The sequence below is a fragment of the Xenopus laevis genome, chromosome 9_10S, assembly GCF_017654675.1.
Source record: "Xenopus laevis strain J_2021 chromosome 9_10S, Xenopus_laevis_v10.1, whole genome shotgun sequence".
Classification (NCBI taxonomy): Eukaryota; Metazoa; Chordata; class Amphibia; order Anura; family Pipidae; genus Xenopus; species Xenopus laevis.
Window position 1 is genome coordinate 52,846,612 of NC_054388.1, and position 13,012 is coordinate 52,859,623.

At 39.7% G+C, this 13,012-nt stretch overlaps 1 protein-coding gene across 1 annotated transcript in view; it reads right to left on the reverse strand.

Annotated features, from left to right (window-relative positions):
• The window catches only part of tmem163.S (transmembrane protein 163 S homeolog), a 48,873-nt gene that overhangs the window by 21,528 nt on the left and 14,333 nt on the right, over positions 1–13,012 (reverse strand). The window lies entirely within an intron of this gene.

Genomic DNA, 13,012 nt, shown 5'->3' on the forward strand with positions numbered 1-13,012 from the left:
GTAGAAATGATTCCTTCTCAGTACCAGTGGTGCCAGACCAGTATATGCCTTTTCGTGCCCTCATAGTGATTAAAGAGAAATAGATTGTAAATGAAAGTCTATGTTGTGCCATTAACAAAGTCTTTAGGCTCCTGGCACACATTATGCTTTCTCCACGGACATTGGCAAAGGCACCGCAGTGGCTATAAGTCTAAAGACTTCTGGATAAGGAAGCTGTGTAACTTGCCTCAGGTTATACATTTATATTTACAATTACAAGTGCAAAGTATAAGTGGTAAAAAGTTCTGTAGTGGGTGTGCAAAACTAACGAGTTTCGTCACTCTGTGACCGGACAGCGCTGACAGTGGGTGAAGTTGTGCAGGTAATCCCAGAAACCCAGATAAGAAGGAGCTGGCGCATAACAATTATATTATAAATATTAAATTATATTGTCTGCTTGTCACTATAAACATACAACTAATTGTATGCTAGAGGAGGAATCTCTCTATTATCACACAGTCAGAAAGTATAATTACTGTAGAGTTATCTGAGGGCTAAAACGTCAGACAATGTTGCCAAATTCACTGACAAATGGAAGAACATTTCTTTCAGCGATGCAGATATCAGTCTGAGTAACTCTCTGGGGAAATCTATTTTAAAAAAACTTCCCACTTTCTACAGCTTGCAGTCAGAACAAGGAGCGATCCGGTCTAATTACAGTGAATCTTTGATGTGAATGCTGCAAGCAACACCAACCCTGATAATGATGACAAGAAATGTGAATGTGCCTTGCTGTGATACTTAAAATACTCCTGTTCTGTGGGGCTGGTGCTGTTCTATCCATAACAGAAAGGAGTGATTGGTTACTAAGACAGGCAGCCATTTTGAGCTTGAGATGAATGTCTTTCTTTAGCCAATACATGAAGCAATGCAGCCATTTTCAAGGGGGAATTGATTACAGGGGCAATATCATTTTTTTTTTAAATTAAGTGAGATAAGTTTAAACCTTTTTACCATAATTTACCATAAACAAAATAACTATATACAGACAGGATATTTACATACCTTTAAATCTAAATACAAATCTATTTTTCTGGCTTGGGGGAGTATGAGCTTGTCTCTGCAGAATAATGCTTTTAAGTCTCTGTACATTCTTCTTCTCCTTTTACCCCACCTATGCCATTTATATGATAAACGGGAGGTATTTGGGGTAGGGTTCTTCCTACAATAGGCCTCTCGTCCTATAATGTCTTTGGGTAGAATTTACTCAAAGGTATTGTAGTTTATTCTAAGAAAGCTGTTTTAAAGGAACAGTAACGCCAAAAAACTGTGTTTAAAAGTAATTTAAATATAATGTACTGTTTCACTGCCCTGGTACAACTGGTATAAACAAGTTGTTGTGTAAACATGGGGGCAGCCATTCAAAGCACAGGTTACATAGCAGATACCAGATGCATTCTGTAGAATCCCATTGTATTCTATACAGAGCTTATCTGTTATATGATGTGCTTTTCTCCACATTTATAGTTTGAATGGCTGCTCTCATGGCTACACAGCAGTCTGTTTACATAAACTATAGTTGTCTATACACTTTTACCAATGAACAGCAACAGTACATTATATTTTACTCACCCACTTTTATTTTTTGGCGTTACTGCTCTATTAATGAAATTTGGAGCCTTTGCAGCAATGGCAGTTTCCAAAGACTGAGTTATCTCTGGCTTCAGTGTTCACTCGATGCTCCACCTAGTGGCAGAATAGAGTGCAGAATTTAGAAATGAGTATTCCCTTCAATAGGAAGGGAAACATCCACAGAGATTGAAAGATAGATTTTTTTTTTTTATTGCATGGGCAGTCAGGCTATTTAATATCCCACCAATAAAAGTGAAAATAGTTGGTTTATTGATATGTAGCTAAAAAGAAAACAGCCAATTATGATTTCTCTTAAACAGTAGTAAATGAATTGGTCAATCTGATTGAGCTTGGAGGTCACAAAGGAATATAGTTTTGACTGTGGTGTCAGCTTAGTGCTATTGGAATTGTGTTATGCCTTGTTGTGGATCGGTTTGTAGAGAATTACTTACTAAGTCTATATAAATTCAAAGTTTATTCAGATTCATTACTCAGTGAGATATATGGTATGAATCGCCAGACCCTACAAGGTACAGATCAGATGCTGCCCAGATTCAAGCTCAAATGCATGACACAGCTCCATTTAGAAATGTTAAGTTTAAAAAGCCTTTATTTAGCACATGGCTTTTATGATCTGGAACAATACAATGTTTCAGGCTTGCTCGTCTTGCTTGAAGCAAGCCTGAAACGTTGTATTATTCCAGATCATAAAAGCCATGTGCTAAATAAAGGCTTTTTAAAGGGCATGTAAAGTCTAAAATAGAATAAGGCTAGAAATGCTGTATTTTGTAACATGAACTTACTGCACCACAAGCCTAATCAAACAAATAATTTATGCTTTTAAAGTTGTCTACAGGGGGTCACCATCTTGTAACTTTGTTAAACATCTTTGCAAGACCAAGACTGTGCACATGCTCAGTGTGGTCTGGGCTGCTTAGGGATCGTCATAAACAAAGCTGCTTAAGTTCTGCATGGCTGGGAAGTAAGGCGGGGGCTCCCCCTGCTGTTCATAAGTATGATTGTTTCTCTGCAGAGCAGTTAGGGACCATCTGACAATTCCTATCCACAGCAGTAAATGAAGGGAAAATTTCATTGCATACAGTCAGATTTCTTATAAAAACGGTATACATTTTTTAATTAAAGTATATTGGAGACAGGTTTCTTTTTCATTAAAGAAAGTAAAAATGGGATTTTATTTTTTTTCCTTTACATGCATTTTAAACTTAATTTCGGAATGGAGCCGTGTCATACATTGGAGCTTGATTAATTCGGTCAGAGAGTGGACCACCGGACATGTGCACCGCCATATAACAAGAGGTCGAAAGTGGGTGAGTGTTAACTAGAAAACTACTGCTGCCCAGATTCAGACAAGGATTCTGATACTGGATCCCATTGTTGCAGTAAAAGGATATCTTAATATCTCATAATCTTGCTCCTGACACATCTCCCAGCTTTAAAGCCAAACGGGATTGGTATTTGGATTGAGCCTGACCTTTGCAGGAATATGATATATGATATAATAGGTATTGCTTGGGCCCTGTCAGTCCCCTCATCTTAGACTCTTCATCAAAGACAGGTAAACACAGCCTGAAAAAATCTCTGCACCTTTAAAAAGCAATATTTCGCCAGGCGTAGATTCGCCAGGACAGCACTAATTCACTAAAATCCGAAGTTGCCTCCAGGGCGACGAATGCTGGCGCAGTTGCGACAAGCAAAGAGACGTTGCACTAGCGTTGGCTAATTTGCATACGGCAGGAAGTTAAAGTTGAAATTTACACTCTTTTGCAGCCTATCCCTGAAAAATTAAAAGTCGCCAACGTTTTTTCATCTATTTTTTGAAGTCCTATCTACTCTATTGCACTTCGCCTGGTCTGAGGTGGCGAAGGCAAGTCTGGCGCAAGAGGTAACATTCAGTAAAATCCGCATCTTAGTGAATTTGTGAAGTAACGCTATTTCGCCTGGTGTAAGAGTGTGAAGTAGCGCTAGCGTCTATCTCCTTTGCTAGCGAAGTTACGCCAGTGACCGTTAGTAAATCGGCAAAGTACCGAAACGACGTCACGCTGGCTAATTTTCGCCAGCGTTAGTCACTTTGCCCTTTAGTAAATTTGCCCCATAGGTTGAAGTTACTGACCTGACTTAAATGTCTAGATTTCAGGCTGACACAAGTTCCGTACAACATCCAGACCCCATACTCCCTATTGTGTTATAATCCCTTAACAAGAACACTGGGAGGACAAGGCCTAGCTGCCCAAAAGCTTAATAATTATATTTGGGGGATGGCCTGCCAAAGAGGGAAGCAAATGGCAAAAAAATGGCAACATATACATTGTATATTCCACTTCCCCAATCAGTAGAGATTCCTAAGTTTACTCATAGATATGAGAAATACTATAAAACTATGGCAGCATAGGTATTCCCCGATACTAATTGTAGTTCTAGCTCTGTGTATGTGCAATTCAAGGTATAGCTTACATAGACTAACAAGGTAGCACACATTTTGCTCAGTCTCTATTAACTCATTGCTACCAGTCAAATGTTTGCTCTCAAACAGCAACTCAGCAAATGATTCATGATGATTGATTGCTATGGTTTACTAGAACTGGGTCAGACTTTGCATCTGTAATTACATTCCCCCACAGTGTTACACACATTTCTATGGTAGTTACTACACTGGTATTTTGTCTTAAACTGGAACTGTTTTTGACCTACAACTCCCAGCATCCCTAAAGGCCTTCAGATGGAGGGCTGCAGGTTAGACATCACTGACGTAGATTTGTGTTGACTGTTCCATATGTAACATTTTCCTGAACTTCCGTGCTCTTTGGTTATAGTTAATACAATTATTGCTCAGTCTGAAATCACAGGCAGATTATTAATAACGAGAAAATTTGTTAATTGCATTCATTTGGAAGAAGGAAAGGCAGCCAAATCTCTGATTTGTGTTTCTGTGCAACTCTAATTCCATCTGATCTCATTTATCCAGAAGGCGACCACTGATAGGTCATTTTACATATCGGCTAATCAGTTTAAATGCTGTTAGAATAACCATTTGTTTACTGTGCACTGGAGCTCGGTGTGCTCAACCCCAAAACTCTACATATTTGCTTGGATTTATTGGGAAAGCGTAACTGCCTAGAACAGGTCAATTTCAGGCATGCAACTAGATTTCCCAAGTCATGCTCAGTTATGTCCCTAACTTCCAAAAACTCCACCCTCTCTCCTGGTAGACCCATGTATTTATGGGTCCATAATTCAAGGATGACACATGGTAATTAGGACCACAGGGAGGTATAGGGATGGTGTATAAGCGCACATTGAGTGCCAGTGGTTCTTTAATTGTGGCTGTTATTAAAGGGGAACTCCAGCTTCTAAGCCAAAATTTGATAAAGAGGCCCACATAAAACAGAAAAACGTAATATATCCATCACAGTTATCGGTTTCTTTAAAAAGTATGAATAAATGCCATTTTCTATGCTGAAATCCAGCTGTTTAACAGTTCTTCTCTTTCTGCATCATTTGAAATCTGGGCAGGGAAGGAGGGACTAAACACTGATGTTACAAATTGTAACAACTTCTCTTACAGACAGCATGCAGGAACTACATAACCCACAATGCATTGCACTGTGATGTTCTGTTCCTTATTGAAATCACTTGTGCAGGGAATTGTGGGGTTTGGAGGATGCAGGCTGAGGACAGATTGCTGCTGACACAAAGTAACAGTAGTCAGCCAGCTCAGCAAAGTAGTCAGACAGATCAGCAGAACAGGGGGCTAGGCTTAGGGAACTGTTCCAATCCATTAAACATCATGAAAAGTCTGCATATTTTGTAATTTATGTATATTGCAAAGTTGCTTGAAATTATGTTTACTTTTCAAAAAGGTTAAGTTATGTATTTGGGGAGTTCCCCTTTAAGTCAGACAAATCATGTCTACACTATGTAAGCTGTATGGCATTTACAAGTTTACACTGGGGTATGGCACTGACCCCACTAACAATTCTCTGTGAAACTTTGTCCTTTCCTTACTATGCAGAGGGGTATGGTGATGTTGTCTCACCTAACAGGTTTCACCAATCAGGCTTAACCACGTTAGGTGTGACATAATCACCTAGCACCTTGGAAGGAACTCATGTTAGAGAGGAATGGCATTTAATCTTTACCCTCACCACTAGAATATCTAAACCAGTGGACTTGAGTGATTTACTGAGTGTCTGTATTGACAAGGATTGTTTGTTAGTGCAGTACTTTTTAAAGCTTTACAATAAAGAAGTGTTTTACACTATTGGGCGCTCCCCTGCTTCTGTATTTTTTAGTGAGTTGTTCATAGAAGAAGAATTTTGGGGCAAAATTAGAGATTTAGATACACTACTACCATCTTTTTATACACTCATTTTTCCCAACTCTCATATATGGTGGACAGAAGGTGTATATTTTGGACTATATACTTTTAGGAATTGTAACAAACACGCCCTCAAGTTCCCGAGTTCTTAAAGTTGCCTTGTTATTATTCCCTGCACTAAGAGGCTATCTATCAGTGTCAGCTGATGCAGCAGAAATTTCTGCCTCTGCCTGCAGTTCTGTTCCTAAAGCACCAACTCTCTACTGCTGAGCTGGGATGCTGCAAAAACTTAATTCGACTTTTATAGAGGAGTGTCTGCTGATGGTCTCACTGCGAGAGATGGCACAAATATCTTGTCTCAATAATTTAAAAAAAAAGTGATGGCTTTTTAAATAACAGAGTGGAAGCTGAACTATGCACTGTGCTACTGCACATTTTCACATGTACAACAGACCTTTTATCCAACAGATGTGTCCCTGCAAACTTTGTGGCTCTTGGTTTTGTGAACCTTTCCAGCATGGCATTGTGCACATGTCTAGAATGGCAATTGTACATATGCACCAAGCATGGGCAGTGCCAGTCTTCACTCATTTAGGAAGAGAGGTCAGCCACATTGCATCTGCAAGGAATGTATGGGGATCAGGGGGCCAGAGTTTAGGCTGCATAGTGTGATGCACATGCAGAACAGTACAACATGAATATGCATTGATACTAGCAAAAATAATTTCTGCACACTTTAGTTGCCATTTTTCTTCTTCTCCATTGCAACTCCTCTGTAGTTTGGCATCAGAATGGCCACCTCATCCCTTCATTTGTGGCCTCTTTTACATGATCCATGACTAATAAAGCAGACACAGATGTGTGCTAAAGACAATGGTTTTGTATCCCATTTCTCCCCCTATCTAGCCACTTCATTTTATCATTCTGTTTGCCACTTTTTCCACCAATGTGTTCATAATTTTGCAGGTTGCAAAAATGGAAAGGTTTGCGTCAGATCTGCCGTAGGATTATAGAACATATTTGTATTTAATTGTGGGGATAATGGAATGCCTACCAGGACAAATGTGACAACATGAAGCAATGCTATAGAAAAGCTGAAGCTGAAACTGACCCTTCTAGGCTGAATTAACTGCATCTTACACATAGGGGCACATTTACTATTGGTCTAATATTGAGGGTTAATTAACCCTCGATATTTGCCCGTCGAAGTAAAATCCTTCGACTTTTAATCCATCATCGAACGATTTTCCTTCGATCTCAAATTGCCTAGAAAGCCTATGGGGACCTTCCCCATAGGCTAACATTGGTGCTCGGTAGGTTTTAGGTGGCGAAGTAGGTGGTCGAAGTTTTTTTTAAAGAGACAGTACTTCAACTATTGAATGGTCGAATAGTCGAACGATTTTTAGTTCGAAACGTTCGACTCAAAGTCAAAGTCGTAGTCGAAGGTCGAATTAGCCAATTCGATGGTCGAAGTAGCCAAAAAAACTTCGAAATTCAAAGTATTTTTTATTCTAATCCTTCACTCGAATTTAGTAAATGTGCTCCCAAGTATGGGCCCTTCCTGAAGACCTGCCCAACTGATTTCTGGCCAAAAATCACTCACACAAAAAAAAATAACCGAGTGTTCTTTGTCTAAAGACAAGAAAACTGCCCAAAATTTTGTATTTCAAAACACACAATTTAATTTGCTAGCTAAATTCTACCCTTCCTTTATAAAAATCCTGTATAGGCTGCAAACAGGTACTGCCAACTGGAGACAGCCTGCATTACTGGAAATAATTAATGATGAGAGCCGCAACTAGATGGGTGAGATAATTAGTATGTATGATCTGTTGGATACTAGGGTGCCAACATGGTACTCATTAATGCAGTAGAAGGAGGCTAAAATAAGAGTGATTATTTCAGCATTTTAAACAGTTTAACACCAAGATAATTACTGAGTTCTGCTTGCTTGGTGTTAAAGCTCCAACAAGCACGTATCACCCACTTATGTTCCTTATTGGGCACAGGGTATTTCTGTTTGTGACTGTACTGTCTTGTCTTTGAAATTTCCCAGTCTTGGCGCAAATAATAACATTTTCATTTGTTGGTGCTTCTTTCATTCTAAAAATGAATCCCCCACCTATTGGATCAGTGCAGGATTTCAAGTTAGGGAGCACCAGGGGGATGCAAGGTGCTAAGAAGCCCTATCCTTATTACCTGCCCTGAGTTGGCTGCCGTCTGTATGAGGTGCAGATGCAAGTGCCTAGTAAATAAGCATTAAAGGGTGTAGCACACCCGTGTGTGGGTCTGAGAAGTGTGAGATTGTAGTGTGACTTGCTGCCAGTGTCTCCCAAATACCCTGGTGCTGTGGGAAACTCCCTGCAACTCCCAGCAGTGTGTAGTGGCTCCTTTAAACGCCTTACCCTCCGATGAATCCCGTGAGTCTCCTGGTGTACAGCTCAAATAGGATGAAAGTAGAAGCAGTCCAGGTTATTTGCTTCAAACATATAACTTCTTTATTGGACAACTCACGGCAGTCAGGCAGTATAGTCTATTATTCCCACTGCTACTATAGGCACCATCTCTCTACTGTACCTTCTATCCCACAGTGACAGTCCCTTCCCAGAGACTAATATCCCACTGCTACTATAGGCACCATCTCTCCCTACTATACCTGCTATCCCCCAGACCTTTTGCAGCTATTATCCCACCACCACTGAAGTCAACCAAGTTTCTATTCAAATCAAACTAAAGGCACATGTTGGCCCATAATTATTTTCCTAAAAGAAAGAAGAGTTTGCCCCTTCTATTAAGAAGCAGGAGTGCTCTTTGGTGAAACATGTTCTCAATTTCTTCTATTTTAGGGAGAAAACCTAAAGCCTGGTCACACCTGCTCTAGGAGCTGCCATTCACACAGTTTTAATGTCCTCTTAATTAGAATTAGCTTACTTATTAAATGCACAGCAAATGTGCTGATAAATAAATTAAAATCAAGCTGAGACACGATTTCTCATTTATTTTAATTAGCAGGAAATGTATAGTCATTTAGACAAGCTGCTTTCTCTTAAAGAATAAAATGATCCATATTGTGCCTTGTGTTTCACTGGTAAGATAATGTGAAAATTGCTTAGCATGGAAATATGCAGAATTAGCATGCATTTCGCTGATGTGTTAAAAAAATTGTATTCTGTTGTTTTACAACAGTATATTAATATTAAGTACAAAATAATGAGGTAGCAATGCTGGATGAGTCAATGTGAAAAGATTTGTGCGCAAGGTGAGTTGTACATGCAGAATCAGATAGTGGGAACATACATAGGAGTAACCAAGCCCAGACTCCAAGGAAGGTGAGTAGTAAATAAAGAAGAGTAACCACAATTGAATCCTGCCTAGACAGAGGGCAATGTGACAACATGGTTGACCATAAAAACTTACACCTAGTTTAAAAAAAAGATCAGCTGAAACATCCTACAAGGAATGAGTATTATGGGTGGTGCAGTTGAAGGAAAGTGACAGAGAGTGATGTGACGTTCAAGGAAAGTTAAAGATCATTACTTTTATACTTTTTCATCACTTCCTGCTTTTTTCATCCATCTCTGGCTTTCATGCCTCCAAAAGCATCTAAATAAGCTTCTGATATCCCCCTCAAACTTCTCAGTCTGTTAGCTGCAACATGGGCCCCATCTATTGGTCATGTGACCATAGATTTACACGTGAGTGTCCATTGTAGTTTATGTGTTTCTGCTGTATAAGCAGTTGGTGTATAATTACGTGTGCACATACTTACACATGGACACTGTAGGAATTAAGTAATGATTTGCTGAAGGTCTGTGTACATTACTAATTATCCTTCTGTGCTCTGTAATCAAGCTCAATATCTATAAAATTATAATGAGCATGTTAAGCTGTATAAGGATACCTATTAACCACAACACTGGCCTTTCATTTTGCCTGGGAGAACTGGATGCTAACAAGCATGATGTGCTGTGGATTAAATAAAGATTATATTTAGATAAAGATGAACTGGCATTTGTTTTTAACATTTTTTTTGTGTAGCGTCTGATACTGTATCTGATCAGAACATTGGGCAAGCCAATCTTTTAGCCAGTAACATCAGCCTGTATCCAATCAGAGCATGACAAAGCATGACAAGCTAGAACAGCATTTATCCAATCAAAAGGTTTGATGCTTGCTATATGTCTGCTCTCTTACTTTATAGCTATATCTCACAAGCAGGGACCGAGGATCAATGTTAATCTCATTGCAACACTTTATCACAAGCACAAGCATCAGTTACAATCGCTGATATCGATGGCCCTCAGCCAACATAGAACAATTGGGTTAAGAATCATTAGTGATAAATGTTTGTAACCTGAATCAGTTATGGGTGGACAATGGATACATTGCTTGGACTCATCCTGCCTGATACAGAGTGTATCAGGCAGGATGAGTCCAGAGTGCCTGTACATTCACTTCTTATTCATTATAATTCATGCACAGGATATAGTGTAGTAGTATATATGGAATGGAATGTATATTTTTCACTCATCTCTTGGAAATGACACTGATAAATAAGGAAAACCTCTTTGCTCCTCAATGAAACAATGTGAACTGTGAATGCGGTAACGTCTATAATAGGCTCAGTACACACTCTTCTTGGCACTCCAGTAGGAATGCATTTAGCAATGTTCTCATTTATGTTGCTGTTACCCCTTCATGCCAGTTTATTTGTCTTCCCTCGCTTGCTTAATTAATGCAAACATTCTTTTAAATGTGTAAGAAGTGGCTCCTTGACCATACAACTAAGGATTGGGAAATAAGACAAATATTTGTACTTACTGGTAAGTGGTCATAGAACTACAGTCCTTTCAGTGAATCTCAGCCACATAGTTTTTGGGGGCAATGGGTGCGAATTGAGACAAAAAAACAGCTGGAAGACCACAGCTTGGGTTACAATATTGACTGGCATTTAATCAGCCTAGCTAGTAAAGAACTAGTTTTTGAACAGGGTCAAAATAATACATTTACCAGCAATGTAAACATGGCAATAACATGGGCAGTCTGTAACTCAAGCTGTAGGTGGGACTAGAGCTCTCAGATGGCAGCTTACAGGGACAGGAAGTTTATAACTGAGGCAGTGGGTGGGGCTAGAACACTCTCATGGCAGTTTACAGGAGGAGGGTCAAGGATTCTGTAACTCAGTCAGTGGGTGGGACTAGAACACGCTGATTAAAGTTTACAGGGAATGGCACGGAATTGTGTATCTTAAAGAACAGGAACACCAAAAGATGAACGTCTTTTAAGGTAATGCAAATATAATGTACTGTTGCCCTGCACTGTTAAAACTGGTGTGTTTGCTTCAGAAACTCTACAATAGTTTATATAAACAAGCTGCTTCTTGGCCATGGGGACAGCCACTCACAGCTAAAAAAAAAAAGGCACAGGATAAACAGCAGATAACAGATAAGATCAGTTGTACACAACAGGATTTTTCAGAACTTATCTGTAATCCATTGTGTGTGTCATGTGCTTGAATGGCTGCCTCCATTGCTACACAGCAGCTTGTTAATATAAACCATAGTAGTGTTTCTGAAGCAAATACACCAGTTTTACCAGTGAAGGGCAACAGTATATTAAATTGTCATTCCTTTAAGACACTTTCAGTTTTTGGTGTTACTTTTCCTTCAAGCAGTGGGCTGGACTAGAACACTCTAATGGCAGCTTACAGAAGGTTGGGCACAGAGCCAGGGCCGCCATCAGGGGGGGACAGGGGGGACAAGCGTACCGGGCCCGGGCATGAAGGGGGGCCCGGCAGCGCTGCATTTTTTGAAGATCCGGGCCCCCCTTACGAGCGCCCGAGCCGTACGTCTTGCCTCTTGCGTGCCGAATGCGGAAGTGCCGAAAAGCCGAAGCCGATGCGCTGAAAAGACCCGAAGTCACGGAAAAACCCGAAGTCACGAAGCGCCGAAAAGACCCGAAGTCACGAAAACAGCCGAAGCCGAAGTCCTGAAGCAGCGCAAAGACCCGAAGTCACGAAAACAGCCGAAATTGAAGTCCTGAAGCGGTGAAAAGACCCGAAGTCACGAAAGGAGGCGAAGTTGAAGTACTGAAGCCATGAGTTCAATCCTACTGAACACCAGTTTGTGTTTTTTTTTTTTTTTAATCCCCTGGCCACCAATGTATTATTTTAATATTCTATAGGCCCCTGCCACCAATCTTTTTTTTAAAACTTTTTTTTTGGGGCCCCAATTTTTTTTTTAACTCGTAAGGGGCCCCTTGCCACCATTGTTTTTTGTTTTTGTTTTTTTTAAAAAAAATTAATTTTCTTTTTGGTGGCCCCAAATTTTTTTAACTTGTAAGGGGGCCCCTGCCACCAGTTTTTTTTCAAAAAATTTTTTTTTTTTTTCAAATTTTTTTTTGGGGCCCCAATTTGTTTTTAACTTGTAAGGGGGCCCCTGCCACCAGTTTTTTTTTTTTTTTTTTCAAAAAAAATGTTTTTTTTCAAAAAAAATTTTGGGGTCCCAATTTGTTTTTAACTTATAAGGGGGCCCCTGCCACCAATGTTTTAAAAAAAAAAAACAAAAAAAATTTAATTTTTTTTTTTTCGGGCCCCAATTTTTTATAAGGGGGCCCTGACCATCAATAGCTTTTTACAACTTGTGTGTGGGGGGGTTACTTTTTTAGCGCTGATGTCTGTGTGGTCTTTTAACTGCGATGTGGAGTGGGCGGGATATGGGGTGGAGCTTGGTCGTCAGTGTGGGCGGGGCCCAGGGGGCCCCAAAAATTTTGTTGTACGGGGCCCCGTGATTTCTAATGGCGGCCCTGCACAGAGCATCTCTAACAGTACAGAATAGAAAAAGCTCAGCTACTGGCAGTTTATAGAAAGAACATTATGGAACATTTTTAATTAACAAACACTTGAGCCCATTTTGTGTGTAGCCGTTAACAGTCAATACTTTATTATAATATAGAATATCTATAGTTCTTATGGATGTAAAACAATAAGGCTCTCTTTGGCAAATATGAAGCGCAAATTTAAGGATTTAACACTATATTCAATGATTACATTCCAGTGGAAAGAGT